Source organism: Leuciscus leuciscus (genome assembly GCF_965113295.1).
Source record: "Leuciscus leuciscus genome assembly, chromosome: 4".
Taxonomy (NCBI): Eukaryota; Metazoa; Chordata; class Actinopteri; order Cypriniformes; family Leuciscidae; genus Leuciscus; species Leuciscus leuciscus.
In genome coordinates this window covers 41,658,070-41,675,973 of record NC_138728.1, presented here as the reverse complement: position 1 = coordinate 41,675,973, position 17,904 = coordinate 41,658,070, and the positions used below count along the sequence as shown (strand labels likewise).

The 17,904-nt window shown below is 37.2% G+C and overlaps 1 long non-coding RNA gene across 6 annotated transcripts; it reads left to right on the top strand.

Annotated features, from left to right (window-relative positions):
• Positions 1-13,892: 13,892 nt before the first annotated feature.
• LOC309496144 lies at positions 13,893-17,596 on the top strand. Of its 6 annotated transcripts, none has more exons than XR_014204977.1 (5): positions 13,893-14,392; positions 14,721-14,777; positions 15,288-15,450; positions 15,536-16,546; positions 16,717-17,596. It is a non-coding gene; the product is annotated as an uncharacterized lncRNA (long non-coding RNA). The 6 variants fall into 6 exon arrangements; XR_014204978.1 differs by having other exon boundaries at positions 15,288-16,546; positions 16,717-16,849; positions 17,008-17,596; XR_014204981.1 differs by having other exon boundaries at positions 13,894-14,392; positions 15,288-16,097; positions 16,419-16,546.
• The last annotated feature ends 308 nt before the right edge of the window (positions 17,597-17,904 follow it).

Sequence of the window (17,904 nt, the reverse complement as noted above, 5' to 3'; positions counted from 1 at the left end):
ATTTGTTTCCATTGCACTGGACAGTGAATAAACCCTCTCAGATAACTGTCATATGGAGGAACTAGCCTACCTGCAAGTGCATAAATAACTTTTACATAAATTACTTAATTTATACTTGTATGCTTTATGGCTGCAATATAAGTTGCAGGATTCCACATCTACAGAAAGGCCTACAGAAGAGTCTGCACAGACAGAGGAGACATAGGCCTACAGGTGGGCAGTGTATAGACAACTTTTCCTTTTTATTTGTTGCATGAGGCATGCGTCTAATATCTCTTGTTGCAGGCACTTGACCACTGGCTTTTCTTTACAAAGAACAATTGAAATAAAACTCAAGGAACTAAGCATATTTGTATTTTATTAAACATTTAATGAAGTGGGTTTTTTTTTTTTGCAATGTTGTGTAATATGGCACATGCAACAATGTCACAGGCCCTGTCAGGTGTGAAACCCTCAGACTTATCAGACACTGAAATCTTCCCTTTAGTTAGCCAAAGTTAATTTCATTGTGTGCCCTTGTCCTGGCTAGAGCTGCATTGTAACTGGTTTGGGTCAGGGAATGGGGTCATAAAACACCTGTCTGCAGGCAGGAATATGTCATAATCACCTATGAAAAAATGCAGTTCTGTTAGGATCAGCATAAGTGTATGTAATACAGTGAGCTTGATATTTAATTGTGGAACTTTTCTTACCACTTTCAAATAATGTGCATAAATATGAATCTCTGAAAATTCTTAAGTCATGCACAGATCCTGGCCATTTTGCTTTCACATTTGTGATATGGAAGATTTTAGTCAACTGCCTTTTTTTATTTGATATAATATTACTAATCTGGAATATTAAGAATCACAATAGTAACTGGGCTGCACATTTACATTGTGAACCCCCTTTCTGTTCACATAATCCCCTTCATTGAGGCCTTGATGGCAGTCTATGGTCTAGCCTAGTGGTTCTCAACGGGGGCGGTACCGCCCCCCAGGGGGCGTTCAGAGAACAACGGGGGGCGTTGGAAGCAAGATTTTTGAAAGGGGGGCGTTCAGGTGTAAAAGGGGGGCGTTCACGAGTTTAAATATGTAACGCAAATTTTTGTTCATTTACTTTTATTCATTTTAAGCATTTAGTAATTTAGTTGTAATAAAGACTTTAAGTGGGCTATTTAAAAAGTGTTAGGACTATGTTTTTGTTAAATTATGTTGTAAAACATATGCGCAGAGTGTGATATCATATCATATTGTGTGTGAACGCGCGTCTATGGTGCGCGTGAAAGAATACGTCAGCAGCGCGTGCAAAAAAACCCCAAAACATTCGCCCGCAGCCGCTCTATCCTGACCGCAAGTCCACCGTCAGTGTTGTAGGTAGGCACTAGGCAGGTTTTTTGTGTTCATTTCTATTGCATTACGATTGAAAGCAGTATCAATAATGTCAAAAATATGATGTGCAGTCAAGTTCGGGTATGTGTATATGCTGTGAGTGTTCTCACCGCTCGCGCTTGTTGTGATTCGCGGAGTTTTGACGAGTTGTATTTTGACGACTTGATATTATTTCTTATTCAAAAGTTTAGAATGTCTAACATTTTAAAATCTTCCAGTTTAAAGCGACATGTAGCCTATCGTTACTTTTGCAACGACTCTATTATTTTTCCAGTCATAGACCAGCGCTCAAGCACTGACTAGAATCCAGCGCTGACTAGAATCACGCAGCGGAGGAATGGAGAGTTGACAAGCCATTAAAAAATATTGACTTAAGAAACACTTATATCTTTTCAAATATTTTCAATAAATCATGTTCCCATTCACTCTGGCGACGAATTTAAAAATTAATTTAACTAAATTCTATTTATAAGGTAAAACTTTTACATTTTTAGGCATTAACAAATTCCAATCCCTAATGCCAAAATGTTTTCTTTGTTCACCAAGTAATTTACTGGTCAGGCATTATTGTTAACTCGCAAGACAGTAAGAAGAAAATGATAATTTGATGGATAATTTAAATATATTCTGCAATCACATTTTGGTAATGTATTCATTCCGCCATCACATCTGAGCGGAAACACTGCTTGGGTAGTTTCAAGATATAAACATAATTAATAATACAATAATAATTTAATTGTTCATATGTGTTTAATCTTGTTAGAAGATTTTTTTTACTGATTATGAACACAAATTAATCACGACAAACCAAATTAATTGTAATTGTATTAATTATACCATTGATGAAAACAAGCTGATACCAATGTATTTTTAGGCCTACAATTCTAACATAATTTTTCATGAAAAATCATGATTGTATTTTTTTTTTTTTTTGAAAGTAAGGTTAATGTAAGCAGCTTCTTGCAATACTCTCCTAAATGCGTAATAAAACCTAAGTGCAAACATTACCGCTTTAATGACCGTCCTTTATTTTTCAGTGCATTTGTTTTACAATATATGGCTATTACTGTCATGGGATTAATATTATAACTATTATTATGTAGTAGTGTAATGTAGACACTAACTAAAATTAAAAGAGGTTTGAATTTTTTCAAATTTTTTTTCGAAAACCCCCCTAGAAGGCCCGAGGTCCACTCACCACAGATTTTCCAAAAATCCTGTGAGAAACACTGGTATTGCTATGCCAATGCAGTTTATAGCTTGTTTTTTGAATGAATCACTGTGGAGTATTGTTCAATTGTATTAATAAAAGATAATTTTGCACTTTTTGCAACTGTTAACTCTCACTCGTTCCTGGTCGCTTATTAGTTTAGGGGTGGGGGGCGTTCAGGGATTTGGATATTGGATAGGGGGCGCTGGCCCAAAAAAGGTTGAGAAACACTGGTCTAGCCTATAGTCTATGGTACCAATCACGTTAGTGAAGCCTATATACTGTAATCGGCATGGTCATGATTGCATGATCTTCATAAAAAATGATGATTGCCTTAAAAAAAACTGCTTTAAAAAAAACTGCTTTACAACATTGGGTCTTAATTAGTGGCTTGGAAATAGCACAAACAAAACTAAAACTTTTTTTTAAACCTAAAAGCACCAGGTAAACTCCGAATGACACGACAGACAGCACTTTCCATCAAGTTCTCCGCATCTCCAATAGTGTAAAGGAAAGAGCCGCAAATAATCTTAGGGCAATGCAAACAGTTTGTGCTGTAGTTAAAGCCCGACTCCGACAAGTCGAAAATAAATGTGCGTTTCCAACAAATTAATAATGTAAACGACAATCTCACAAGTCACGAGAAAAAAAATATATATCAGAAAGTGCACTATCGCGCTGCGCTGGACTTCCCATATCAGCTCCGCTTATGAAGCCGCAGTCTAATCCTGTTAACATGAAATAAGATTGCGCACCTGTTGCTATGACAGCAAGTCCAGGATGAGCTTCGAAGAACCAAACAATCCAAGATCATGCCAAATCGCCAACAATCAAATCCAGCTAACTGAGTTAGCGACGTACGAAGAACGGGCCCCTGCTCTGTCATAGGCTCATTGAATGCATTGTTTGTGTTTGTGTGTGTGTGTGTGTGTGTGTATGAGTGAGAGTTTTTGTCATGTTGAGAATGTTGTACAGGATCAGCCCTTCATTTGTGTGTATGTTAGATATACATTGTATTGGATTTATTGATTTATTTATTTTTTTTACAAAAAAACAAGAATGCTCTGAATTACAGTTTTTCCCATTCATTCCTATGAGTGCCCATTTTTGTCCACGAACAAAGTCAAGTCAAGTCAAGTCAAGTTTATTTGTATAGCGCTTTTCACAATACAGATTGTATCAAAGCAGCTTCACAGTATTAAATTAAAATAATACAACAAAGTTTGTTTCAAGAGGAATTTATTGATTGATAAAATTAAATTAAATATCCCCAAAATATCCCCAACTGAGCAAGCCAAAGGCAACAGTGGCAAGGAACCGAAAAACTTCATCAAGTGACCTAATGGTGTCCTAAAACTCCATCAGGTGACCTAATGGAGAAAAAAAAACCAAGTAAAAGATCAAGTAAAACTAGTATTGAGATACAGCCTTGGTCAGAAGCTAAAAGTAAATCATTTGTGATTTTAACGAGCGCAGTTTCAGTGCTATGATGCGGTCTGAATCCAGACTGAAACTTTTCATAGATCTCATTTTGTTGCAAGAAAGAGCCCAGTTGAGCGGACACCACTTTTTCTAATATTTTAGACATAAATGGAAGATTTGAAATGGGTCTATAATTTGCTAGATTATTATGATCTAATTGTGGTTTCTTAATGAGAGGTTTTATAACTGCCAGTTTAAATGTTCTTGGAACATGACCTAAAGATAAAGACGAGTTAATAATATTGAGGAGAGGATCTTCCACTACAGGTAACACTTCTTTCAGTAGTTTAGTTGGTATAGGATCTAATAAACATGTTGTTGTTTTAGATGAAGTGATAAGTTTATTTAACTCTTTTTGTTCTATAGTTGTAAAGCACTGTAATTGTTCTTTCGGGGTGATAATTGAAGCTGAATTATAAGGCGCGATTGAAGATTGAACGTTTACAATTGTGGTTCTGATGCTTTCTATTTTCTCAGTGAAGAAGTTCATGAAATCATTACTACTGAACTGTAACGGGATATTTTGTTCGGGTGACGTCTGTTTATTTGTTAGTCTAGCCACGGTGTTAAATAAAAACCTTGGATTGTTTTGGTTGTTTTCTATTAGTTTGCGGAGGTGCTCAGCCCTGGCCGCTTTTAGGGCCTTTTTATAACGTGACATACTGTCTTTCCACGCGATTCTAAAGACCTCTAAATTAGTTTGTTTCCATTTACGCTCTAAAATACGCGTTTCTCTCTTTAAAACATGCGTAGTATTGTTATACCATGGTGCTTTATTTTTCTCTCTGACCTTTTTTAATTTAATAGGTGCAACCACATCCAATGTTCTAGAGAGAATGGTGCTCATAGTGCTAGTTAGTTCTTCTAGTTCATCTGTTTGTTTGGGTTCAGGCAGCAGCTGAGACAGATTAGATAAGCAATTTGAGAAATTATCTATGGTGGATGGGAGGATTGTTCTGCCTGGTTGATAACGCGACGCCGCATGACATATTACAGCAGTACGTAATATGCAAGTTACCATGTAGTGATCAGTGACTTCATCACTTTGTGGAATGATATCTATATCGGTTGGATCGGTTCCATGTGATATAATTAAATCGAGTGTATGATTAAGACGATGTGTTGGTCCGGTGACGTTTTGCTTGACCCCAAATGAATTTAATAAATCTGTAAACGCAGCTCCTAACGCATCATTTGGATTATCTACAAACAATTAAGGAGTTTTTTTTTGTGTGTGTGTGTTCAAGTAGCCAAGTCTTGTACCGCTCAGATCAAGGGAAGTATTTTTTTTAAATAAATCAAAATAATTTTGCCCACATTTGTCCCCAATAGGGTTTTAGGTTAATTTGTAAAACAACATCCGGAATGTCCTGAAACGGTGCAGGTGACACTGTGAGAAGGTGTATATGGGCTCAATATCCCGTCTAAAGTATTGCAGCCACGGATCAAAAAATAATAAAAACTGTAAAAACACATGTAAAAATATATTGCACAAACTGAAAAAAATTATGCAAAATGATCAGAATAGCAAACAACGTGGTCACGGATCAAAATATAATAAGCGTGAATCAAGAAATAACAAGCATGCATGGACGGTGGAAGTAGGGGTGCTGCAGCACCCCCTGTTGGCAAACTGTGATGACAATAAAATGATAGCTTATAAATATATCTCTGGTTGTTGGTTCTGTTCCACGACATTTTGTATGTCATGTTTGGGGTGTGGGATGAAGAGAGGGATAATTTTAGTAATTATTTAATAAAAAATTATTTAATTTATCTTCAGTGTGTAGTATTAGCCAATCAGATGTGTCTTGACGCGAATCACGCGATTACGATTCAGCCTTCGCAGCACGCACACTCACGGCCCACACACAAGTTGCACAACTATATAGTTGAAAAAAAACACCTAGTCTAAAAAACTCCTAGTGATATAGTCTATATCAATATCAGCGCTAGTTAGCAATGTCTCAAAAGAGAATTTTGGATTTTTTTCAATGCAACCCCAAAAACCCAAGGCCGAGGACTAGCGAGAAGATTTCTCCAACTGACTCCTCATCCAGAGGTACAGCCCCTACGCTCGAGCAGGACAAGCTAGCTTCTGTCGTTCCCGGTGCTAGCCAACACGACCAGTGTTGAAAAATTAAAAAATTTCTCGCTCTGCCCCCGACAAGAGTGAGACTGCTGCAGCAGGGACATCCCCTTTACCATCTGAGCCATTTCAGCCAAGGAATTTCGACTTCCCCACCAAGCGTTTTGGGACTGAAGGTTTTTCAAGATCGTTTAAATAAGCTTAGTTTGAAAGATGGAAATGGCTCCGTTATGTCAATGACACTGACAAAGCCCTGTGTTTTACTTGTTGATCTGTGGTAGCCAAAAAGTTGGTACATGACTTTCACAGAGCTGACGCCGTATTCATCAGAGGGGGCTTTTCGAATTGGCGTAAAGCTACAGAAAATTCTGAGATCACGAGAAGTCATTCTTCTACCTTGAAGCTGTGAACAAAATCGCTGCGCTGAATAGTACACCGATCAGTGCCCTGAACTCAGACGCGGTTGCGAAGGAGCAGAATACTGGCAGAGTGGTTCTCCAAGATGCCTTTTCAAGTCAGTACGCTATTTGGTCCGACAGGGCTTACCTCTCCGAGAAGAATACAAACTTTAAACGCATTAAAGCACAAAGTACAGAGTAATAAAACCAAGGAAAACATACTTTTTAAGAAAGCATGACCATAAGTTTAAGTTTTGTGCAAAATAACTTTTAATGCGTTTAAAGTTTTTATTCATGCTTGTTATTTCTTGATTCACGCACTGGACTATAAGTCGCATTTATTTAGAAATGTATTTCACACAAAAAAAAAACAATGTTACAGACGGGACAGTTCTCCATTACGGACGTGAGCGCTTTAAAACTTTCACAGAGACCTCAAGCAGAAAGCACAAAGCCTGTCTTTAAATTTAATTTCGTTTTGTATTAATTGTATCTTAATTTTAATCAATGTTTCATCAACCAATTACACATTGGATTCACGTTTATTATTATATTAAAAAAATACCCCAGTTTTTATGCCGGTCGTATCATTTTATTTTGTTGTATTTATCTGCCACACCTTAAAGGCCGGTCCGTGAAAATATTGTCTGATATTAAACCGGTCCGTGGCGCAAAAAAGGTTGGGGACCGCTGAGTTAAATGATGGAAAGGCAAAAAAGAAAACTGAAAGGTGGCGCTGAGAAGGTCAGACTCAAAAGGAAAAAAAATGATGGAGGAGGAGGCAGTGAAATCAATGCTCCAAAATAACAGACATGTTCTGGGCATCAACGAGCAAAGATACTACAGGTGAAATAAACTGAAGCACATGTCGTCAAAGCTAGGCACAGATGGGCATTAGCACCAGAGCTACCAGTAAAAATAATTACTAAAAATAATTTTGCAAGGGTTCTATGACATTAGTAGTATATATTTTTAGCAAATCTTTTTTCTTTTTTTTTTTGACCACCGAGGGCTACGAAATTTCCCGGTATTTTTTTTGGTCTTTATATTAGGGCTGTCAAAGTTAGCGCGTTAATAACGCGTTAACGCAAAATCAAATTAACGGCACTAATTTTTTTAACGCGCGATTAACTCAGCGCGTATTTTCTGTTTGACCCGTGGCCCAACCTCTAGTTGGAGAAATGGAGATACACAGTGTTGCCAACTTAGCGACATTGCAGACCCCTTTAGCGATTTTTTGTAGATTTTGCCAAACCTTATGTAGTTTCTGAGAATCTACCGGTACCGACGGTACTGCTCTCTCAGCCCGCGCGCGCACTCTCGCTCGCTCTCTCTCTCTCTCTGCGTCCCGCGCGGAGGAGCAGCGCTTTAATTCAGTTAAGCACAGATATTATGTTGCTTCTCTAATTTTACAAGTATAGCCGAAATCAGAGCACAGATATTGTCTTTATCTTATGTGAATTTGATTTCACCAGACGACGGCTCGATTATCAGAATTGTTGTGCAGATTAACTTAACATCTTGGAAGGGAGAGCTGGTTATGTCTTAATGGGTCGCGTTTCAGTCACCATTTCAAATTCATTCCGTTGTTTGACAACAGAAGCAGTAAAATATACCAATGAAAACAGTTTTATTGAGAATTTAGCTTCATCAAAATGGGCACAGAGAGAGAGAGACAAACTACAATGTAATAATAAATGTACATTTAGCATTTTCAGAAGAGCTGCACTGTCATGCAAAAATCTAAACATGTTTGTGTTAGTAAATTGCTCAGTGCAAAGAAAGAGAAGTAATGGTAACCTGGCATTTTTTTTTTCTTTCTACATGTGTCTAATAGACATGAACAAGTTCTTTGAAAAACATCTATGACCTTTGAAACATGTCTCGTCCTTATGCTCTATATTGACTATGGTTTCAATAATAAACATACATTTGCATAAAGCATTATCCATGCCCACGTTGATTAGAGTATTACAAGCGCGCAGCCATTCACAGACACCTATACAGCGCGCGAGGACTGAACTGAGCTCTCTTTTGTGTCTGAATGGACAAATAAATACACACAACATTATGTCGAAATGTCCGTTTTGGAGAGTATTCACGTAAACTATGTTGATTATGTCAACTAACTCAAAAATGTTTTGAGCTGTATGTATTTTTCTCTTAATGTTCATATATGTAAAAAAATAAAATAATACTTTGTAGTTTATAGATAACTACTTTGAATGGAGCTAAATAAATACCCAGCAAACACAAAAACGTTGTAAAAACGTTTTTTTCACGTCGTGAAAAAGTTGTCACAACGTTTTTATCCTGCGTATTTAATACGACAGATGTCTGGTTTTTTAAACGTTATAAATACATATTTTCACAACGTGGCTGAAACATTTTTTTTAACGTCATAAATACGTATTTTCATAACGTGGCTGAAATTTTTCAGATGTCGGGTTTTTTAAACGTTATAAATACGTATTTTCACAACGTGGCTGAAACATTTTTTTTAACGTCATAAATACGTATTTTCACAACGTGGCTGAAATTTTTTTTTAACGTCATAAATTCGGATTTTCACAACGTGGCTGAAACATTTTTTTAACGTTATAAATACGTATTTTCACAACGTGGTTGAAACATTTTTTTAACGTTGCTTCGACGATATGCGTCACCCCTGTGACGTTTTAAAAACATCAATATCACGTCTTATGTGGTACTTTTTTTCCTATTGATTTTTACCACGTTCACCCGAAACTCGAAAAATTCACAGAAAGAACGTGTTATTCACTAAAACCTGAGATGTTTCCATCCTTGGATGTAGCCTACAAGCGTTTGTACAGCAGCCTATGTTCTGCAACTGCTGCCACGTCCGTCTTCCAAGATTCCAGTGTGAAGAGTAATCGATCCAGAGGGCTATAAACTCATCTTTAACACAATTCTTTCTGGGACCCGTTAAAAACATTGAGAAATCACTGGACACAAAACATAAAAGGTAAGCAAATTCTTTAGAATTTATTCATTGATAACACAAAAAATGTATTAATAACACAATATGATTAATGGTTTTAATTAATGATTGCATTTCTGTAATATATTACTAATTTTAGAATAAATAATGATACAATCTATTCTAGTGTATATATACATATATAATTATTATTATAAGAAACAAAACAACAATTTTGATAAATCATTTGATAAAACACATGGACATTTTTAAAGAATTATATACAAATTAGTAATATTTAATAAAAACAAAATGGCAAAGAAACACTTTAAAATCCAAGGTCTTCACTGTCAAAGTGGAAGAGGGGGGGAGACTGAAATTCAAATCATTGTAATAAAATCAATTGTCTGTGTTTACTCAGAGAAGTCTATTTAAAAAATACAAGTTTGTATCAGTTCGGCACCTCAGTGAAACAATTAATTTGTGAAGTAACATATGAAAGTGTACCTGTCCAATTTGGGTCTGTCAAAGAAGAATGAAAAAGCATGTCATGAGTATTATCAATTATTGATTATTATCATTCCCTACACTGGTAGAGCCATAAAAGCTGTATATCAACACACTTGTTTGACTAATTACTTAAAAATTTATATAAAAATAAAAATTGCGAGATTGTTTACTTTATTTTAGTAATGGGTGAAACAAGTATGGCTCACGCCCAATATGTTCCCGATCCCTGGCCTAACAGTAGAATATAGAAAAAATTAGATGAAGAATATATTACCTCATCATCATCTTCAGCTGTGGGCTCATCAGTCTTAAAAAAAAGGAACACATAAGACATAAGACATAAGACACAAGACACAACAAGTGTTTCTTTCTAATTGCTTTGTAATTGCTAACATGTAAATAGCCTCAATCTTAAATAAATATGAAATCTTGAAAACCCTTATATATAAGGCAATTTAATCAGACAAATATTTTTCTCTGTCACACATGCAAGTTTATGCACTGTTTGCACACTGTATATTCTAGGTTTTAAAAAATCTATGAAAATCAGGTTTTACTGTCCTTGTAATTAGCCTACTTCTTAGACATATTGCATGTAGATACAGTAAGTACCCTGAGTTTTTTTTGGTCCTCCACGTTTGTTTGGGGCATGCTTTAAAAACTCTGCCACTTCTCCCTCTATCTCTCGCATCTTTGCAGCCTTAAAGGTTTGAAGGCATGCTCCTGAAAATAACATTAACAGATAAAACATGAAACCAAAGAAAAAATAGGAAAAATATTCAATCTGAATGGGGCTACTTTCTAAGTCAGAAATTGTCTCTGATTATGTAAAATCTGTCAAAGCAGGCCATTTTACAATCATTGATATCTTCAAAGAACTACTTTATTATAGCTACAGTAATGCAAAAGTTCTGCATGTTACATATTACTACAAGGGCTCAACATTAAGCCTTGTCATGCTTATCCTTTGGACAAGTAAATCAGCCATTCACTTGTCCGAGTAAAAAGTTGCTTATCTGGGAAAAAATATTTTTCAGGAATATCATTTAGACTGAAGCGTTCTATCAGCGTTCTATCATTTCCTTTTACCTTTATAAAAATGGTATATTTTTATACCATTTATACCCCCCACACCATCTTGTGTGCTTCATCTTTCATTTTAAATTCATTAATTGGAAAATTTACAACTGCATTACTATGAGAATGTTTTTGTTTTGAAACTACAAATAAGAAATGTTGAGGAAAAAAATGATAAAATTATACTTTTATACATGAAACTAAACCGCCAGTAGGTGGCCTACACATAATAGTTTTTCTGTAGGCCTATAATTGCAAATTGCACATGCGCCAACATCCAGGCGTCCAGGCGGGAAAGTCTCGAGATTATGTGTGAAATTATGCTGGTAAGTTTTTAAAAAAAATTTTTATAATGTTATTCTTAATGCAGATGTTAACTTATTTAATGGTAAGATTTAACTAAAGATTTGTAATGTGCTCGCTTCTGTTATCTTGTCGGCGCCACAGCCTGCTACTGACAGGTTAGAATTGGAGGTTGGTCGATTTAGCTTTGATAGCGGAATACAGGGTCCAATTAGAGCCCGAAGCCATTTGTTTTGAGAATAATGGCTGGCTGATGAAGTTATTGGCTGGCTAGCCGGCTCAGCCAAAACCTAAATGGCTGCTGCAGCCGCCAAACTTTTCATAGCTGCAAATGGCTGAAGCTGCCACTTCATGTCTACAGATGTCTATGTTATACTGATTTACTAGATCTCTATATTTCCAAGCAATGCATGGCTTACACTATATTTCTACAAAATGCAATACAATGTAATAAAGAAAACACCAGATTTTACTTTCACAACGTATGTACATATTTATTTTGTAGTCTGTATGCTACTAAACATTTTCAAATAGCGACGGCAGAGATCGCAGAGAAGTATGTTGATTAAGAACGCAAACTTTTGTTGAATTTAGGAGAAATCTACAGACGCGAACAGACAAAGTGTAGTAAAATAAAGACCTAAATGTGTATTTCAGACCTTTTTTCACCACAAGTCTGAGAGAAGACATGTTATTGAAGACAAATATCCAAAAATCTCAAAATTGACCAGTAAAAAAAAAAAAACGATGTTTTTGCCTGCCATGTCTCGCCTTAATATAAACACACACTGTTATCAGTATTATTTTGGACAAAGTTTTGCACATTTCACTTCAATGTACACTGAAGCATGCGTCGTGAATTAGCAATGTGGAAACGGTGGTTTGTTACTGCAGTAATATCACGTTCAGTGCTATAAATCTCTCCGTTCCAGAATATTTGGTTCATAACATCAATCTTTGATTCAGGTGTTTGTGCAACCGTGCCCTGAAGATTTAACAAAAGTCTGGGTAGGCCTAAGTTAAAAATAAAAGTAAGTAGGAATTAAGTGAGATCAAAATTACCTTGCTTGCTTCTTTCCGCCATTTCACCTCAGTGCGAGAAAAAAATGCATCGCTTCTTCTGTACGGAAAACGAGCAATTTTAATTGGTCGTCAATTCACTGTGAGTCTGTGTATCGTAGCAACAAGCACAAGACTGTGCTGTTATGAATCCAGTGGGAAAATAGATCTCGTGTATTGTTTATATATTTCGTGTGTGTATGTCTCTATGTGATAGAATTATTATTTGATGCAAATAATTCTAGCCGGCTCAGCCAAACTTTATCAGATGGCGGCTCAATTTGGCTTATGAAATTATTGGCTGGCGGCGGCTGAAATTCTAAATGGCGCAAATGGCGGCGCCTGGCGGCGGCTTCGGGGTCTAGGTCCAATATTGGCAACTACAACTGCGAGTAAAAAAAATGGACACTGATATTTAAAATATCAACTATCAGTAGGCCTAGTGTTATGTACATGGCTGAAATTAGTGAACAGCTTTGTGAAGGTGCAGCGCTTTGGGTCTGTGTGTTTGACAAGCGAGAGAGGAGGTTCATGTGCTTCATTCATTGTATATCATTATTTACAATTATTTAACGTGCAAAAAAATAACAATTCTCAGCTTTTGGTGATTCTAGGGGTGTGTGAGTTTCCTCAGGTGTAGTTTAAACACACGTTTAACTTAGAGTTACATTTGTAATGAATGTATTGTATGCTAAAGACAATTCAGCATCAGCAAAAACAGCGAGTCTATTACGTTAGCCAAAATCAGTGGTCAAATCGCTCCCTCGTGATTTGTAAGAGCACTCTTCCCTTTGATTAGCCTAATTAATTTGATTTTAGTAAAGACAAGAACAGCTTAATAAAAAATTAAAATATTGTTTGTATCCATAACATTTACTGATGGTCGCTGTTACGCCGACGTTATTTACAACACACAATACAGTGCCAGTTAGGAGATCGATCATTTGATTAGCTTAGCAGTCCTAAAGCTATTCTGTCTAGCGCAACTTCCTTCCCTTCACAGCGGTGCGCTGTCCTTTCTCCCTAAAACCCAAACATAACGTCAAAATCTACATGATCAGTGATTATTGTAAAATGTAGTCTATACTATCACTTTATGTTTCCATGTTGACGCGTCATTGCTTGTCACGTGACACACCGTAGCCACAATAACGCTGAATGACTGAATAGCCACCTTTATTTAATTTGTACTTTTGTATTCAAAATATTTACAAATTTGTTAGCTATAGCAGAAAAACATCTGATATTCCGATTGTCAAATATGTGCAAATGGATGTGTTTTGTTGTTTAAACACCTTTATAATGGCCGCGTTAGCTATATGTGCGATGGGCGCCGCCATGTTTAAGCCTTGTTTATACTTTCGCCTGGCTCCGCAGCATGAGCCTCCGCTGCCTGCGCGCGCACCTCCCCAAACGGAGGCTTCGAAAGCTAGGCTAATGTACCCTCAGCATAGGCGTAATTTACGGGTGGGACGGGTGGGACATGTCCCCACCACTTTTTACCAGGCTCGATATTGTCCCCACCACTTTTAAAAAGTAACTGAAAAATAGATTGCGTAAGGTATGTATTAAAGGAAAAGCACCATCTACAAATCGTCACTCTTCGTAATCTAATTCATTCATTTAATTAACACATTTTTCCGCCGGTCAGAAGCTTTTCAACGTCCTCAAAGATGAATATTAAGTCTCGTTGTGAAACTATCGCGAGACACGCGATATGCGTCCTGGGATATGTAGTTTCCTTTCCTAAGTCTACAGATTCCTGTACCTTTCTTTTTACGATGTTCGTATCAAGGTCTGTTTCAAGGTTGAAATATTTTATTTGAGATTTTTGAGAAGATTAATTGGACAATATCTCTGGTCCACAAGTCAAATCATCACTCACTTTAGTCATCAAGTGATCAAGTGATGACTAGAAGGTGGACGACAGTTCTTCTTCAACCACGAAGCGAGGTGAGTTCACTTGAGGCATTATTAAAAAGTCACGGTTATTATCACAAGTCATGAAGTGTTATATGAAAAAATTAAGTTATGTAAGAAGTAAATAATTCATTTTGTAAACTCGTCTTAATTCAGTAACGTTAGTAACGGTTCGTTCGTTACTAACGAACGAGCACGTGAAGCAGTTTAGGCTTGACGTTAGCTAACGTTAGCAAATGCGATTTAGTGGTGGTAAGAATCATATACAGATTCATATAGGTGTCAGTCCTCTTGAAAGTAAAAATGCAATGAATTGGCTTTTATTGTTAACTAATGTTTTAATTCTGTAACATCGTTTTAGTGAAACCGTTTGATGTCAGCCTTTTCCACGATTCCATCACAAGTGCGGACTAAAGAGGTAGGCTAAGTTTGTGCTACCATAGAATGTTATTATTGTTATTTCATTATTATTATTATTTATTTCCAATTGTATTTACTTTTTTTGGTATATCATTTTATATATGTTTGCTTCTAAGGTAACGCTACATAGTATTTTAAGTGTTTAATAAGTGATAAAGATGAAAATGTATAGTATGACAAAATGTTGAGCAACAAAGATACATGCTTTTGTTAGAAGTCAACAGTAATCTTGTTTATTAACAATAAACAATAACATCGGAATGTTTATGAACACATCAGAATGAACTGTAATAAGAAATAAAATAATATTGTAATGGATGTAAAAAAAAAGCAGGAAAAAAAGCAGAGTATCAGAGTACTCTAGAGGAACTAAATCTCTTTAGGTTTAGTTAGCTTTGTCCACTAAAATGAACCAAAAACCTGAGCACGTCTCTCTGAGGCCTTTATGAATCCCTGGCTTATTTTTGTTGTGTCTAATTTATTTGTTCTGTCTTTGTGAACATGACAGACAATAACGCTGTTCAGACGGTTCTGGGACATAGTTGATCGAAGCCATGTCTTCAGGCGCCGGAGAGCGCTGAAGCTTCTCTCTGCCTCAGCTGATGATGCAGGAACTACGAGAAGTAAGCGGACCAGAGTCTCCACTTGCTTGAAGAGTCCACGGACCTCAGGTACCATGTTCTTCAAAATATTGACCACTTCTGTACAACTTTGGTATTTATAATTTGTGCGAAACATGGCCATCTGCACCTTTAGGGACCGGGATTCCAGCTCAGGGTACAGTTCAACAGTGTTGTTGACTTGCCCAGAGATCAGGACGTTTTCAAGCATGACAATGTTGCGCAGACCCTCCTGCTCAAATCGACGTGTCAGCTGTGTCATCACTGTATCAAGAACTTGGAAGAACTGCACACGATAGTACTCCTCATCTGTATTTGGACTGTAAGGCTGAGCTGGACCAGCGTGTCTTGCAGAAGGCCTTCTAAAATGTGGTACTTTTATCGCCTCAAGGTCCAGTGATGTTACCACCTCAGATGCCTTTGTGTAGAGCTCTCTGAAACTTTCATCTGATCTTTTGTTCTGAAAGCCATTTTTCACACACTCAACTGCACTTAGCATGCCTCCGACTGTTGCTCCTCTCGCTTGCAGTGAGGTGTTCAGGCCTTCAAGGCCTATCATGATGTCCTGTGCCAACAGCAGTCCAAGGACAGTGTTCCCTCTCTGGAAACGCTCGTGAAGGCCATTGGCTTTGGAGGCAGTGTCATGTGTGCCGGATGATGCCATTTCCTCCAGTGCTGTCAAGACAGCTTCATATTGGGTGAGGACAGAATTGATGGCTGGTGTTCGCACTGTCCATCTAGTTGGGCACAATGGTTTCAGTGTTGTATAGCAGCCAGATGTAGATTTTGCCACAGACTTAAAAATGGTTTTAAATTTGCCTGACTGGCCAAACAAACAGCCCAGCTCATGTATCCATTGCAAAGAATCGCGAATTATTGGTGCGGCTGAACAGGCTGCTTGTGTGACCAAGTTCACACAGTGGGGGCCACAGTGAACAAAAGTGGCAAGTGGTTGCTCTCTGCGGATGTGAGCTTGTACACCTGACAAATGCCCAGACATGTTTGCTGCTCCATCGTAGGTTTGACCACGCAGACTGGAAAGGGGAAGGTTTAGACGGAGGAGAACATCAGAGGCAATCCTGCCTATTTGCTCACCAGTTGTAGAAGAAGCTTCATAAAGGCCAACAAACTCCTCTCTAGGTTCCAGGTCTGTGTCAACATAACGTATGCAGATAGACACTTGCTCAACACCACTAATGTCCTGCGTCCCATCCATTATTATTGAATACTGCACTTCTGGTAAAGCAGAAATTTCCTGTGCAATTCCACGAATTATGGTGTTGCTCATTAAATTCATTATTTCATTTTGTATTGCAGGGCTTGTGTAGCAGTGATTGCGTTTGAGCCAGCTTGCCAGACCAGGATCACTCTCTGCCATGAAAAGGAGAAGCTGGTGGAAATTTCCTTCCTCTTGGTTGTGCCCCCTCAGAGGCAAGCCTTGTTGGGTCAGGTATTTAACAGCATTTACTATTTTTGACAAATTTAACCTGGCCTCCTCTTGTGCCTTTGATGAAATGCTGCACAGTTGCACTTTTATAGATTTTTCAGAGTGTATGAATGTGTTCACAGCAATGTTGTGAGCTTTGCTTTTTGTATGTCTCTCGAAAGCTTCTGGACCATGTTTCCAGTTCCTGAAACCCTGAGAGACGAATGCTTGCTCTGTATTTTTGGCCAGTGTGGATGTCTGTTCGGAAAAGGCATTGAAGCAGTAAAAACACACTACCCCTTTAAGTTCAGAGCAGTAGTGCAGCCATGAGAAGCTCTTAAACCAGCTCTCCTGAAATCTAAGAGTTTTGTTTGACAACTTCTGAACCTCAATGAATTTGGGATCAGGCTGAAATGGTTCAGTTGTTCTGTATATTTCAGGTGCCTGCTGTCCTGGCTCTATGGAAGGAGTTGGCTGTATTGATTGCTGCAACTGTGTGATCTCCACAGTCAAGTTTTGCCCTGCCTCACCCAAGCTATCAGCTGCCTGCCTCTGTAGATAGTTCATTACATTTTTAGCAATTTTACATGAGCATTGATGAATTCATATTTTGTAAATAGTTGTTATGTGTTACATAGTTAAGTGTTTTCTAATTATTTATAGCTATTTAAAAATGCAATATGAATTTAATTTATACATGACTAATTATAAATGAGTATGTGAATGATTTTCTATTGTTTTTTTGGGGGGGGGGGGGGGGGGGGATAGTTTTAATAATCTAATTTATGTGAACTATGTGAAATGTTTATAGTAATATTAAAGTAAAAATATGTATTGCAACATGATTTTATTTAAAATGTATTTGTAGTCTACAATGTTAATACTGTATTTTAGTCTTATCCTTACCTCTACATTTTCTGCTCCCTGTTCTTGTTCATTGTCAGTAGGCACATTTGTCTGATTCTGGGGGGGAAATTACTAGTTCAACCCAGGATCTAAATGTTTACATTTGCAAATCATAAGCAATATATTTGCATTTGTCCATCATTGAAGGCAGAATAATAATTAAATCACTTTTA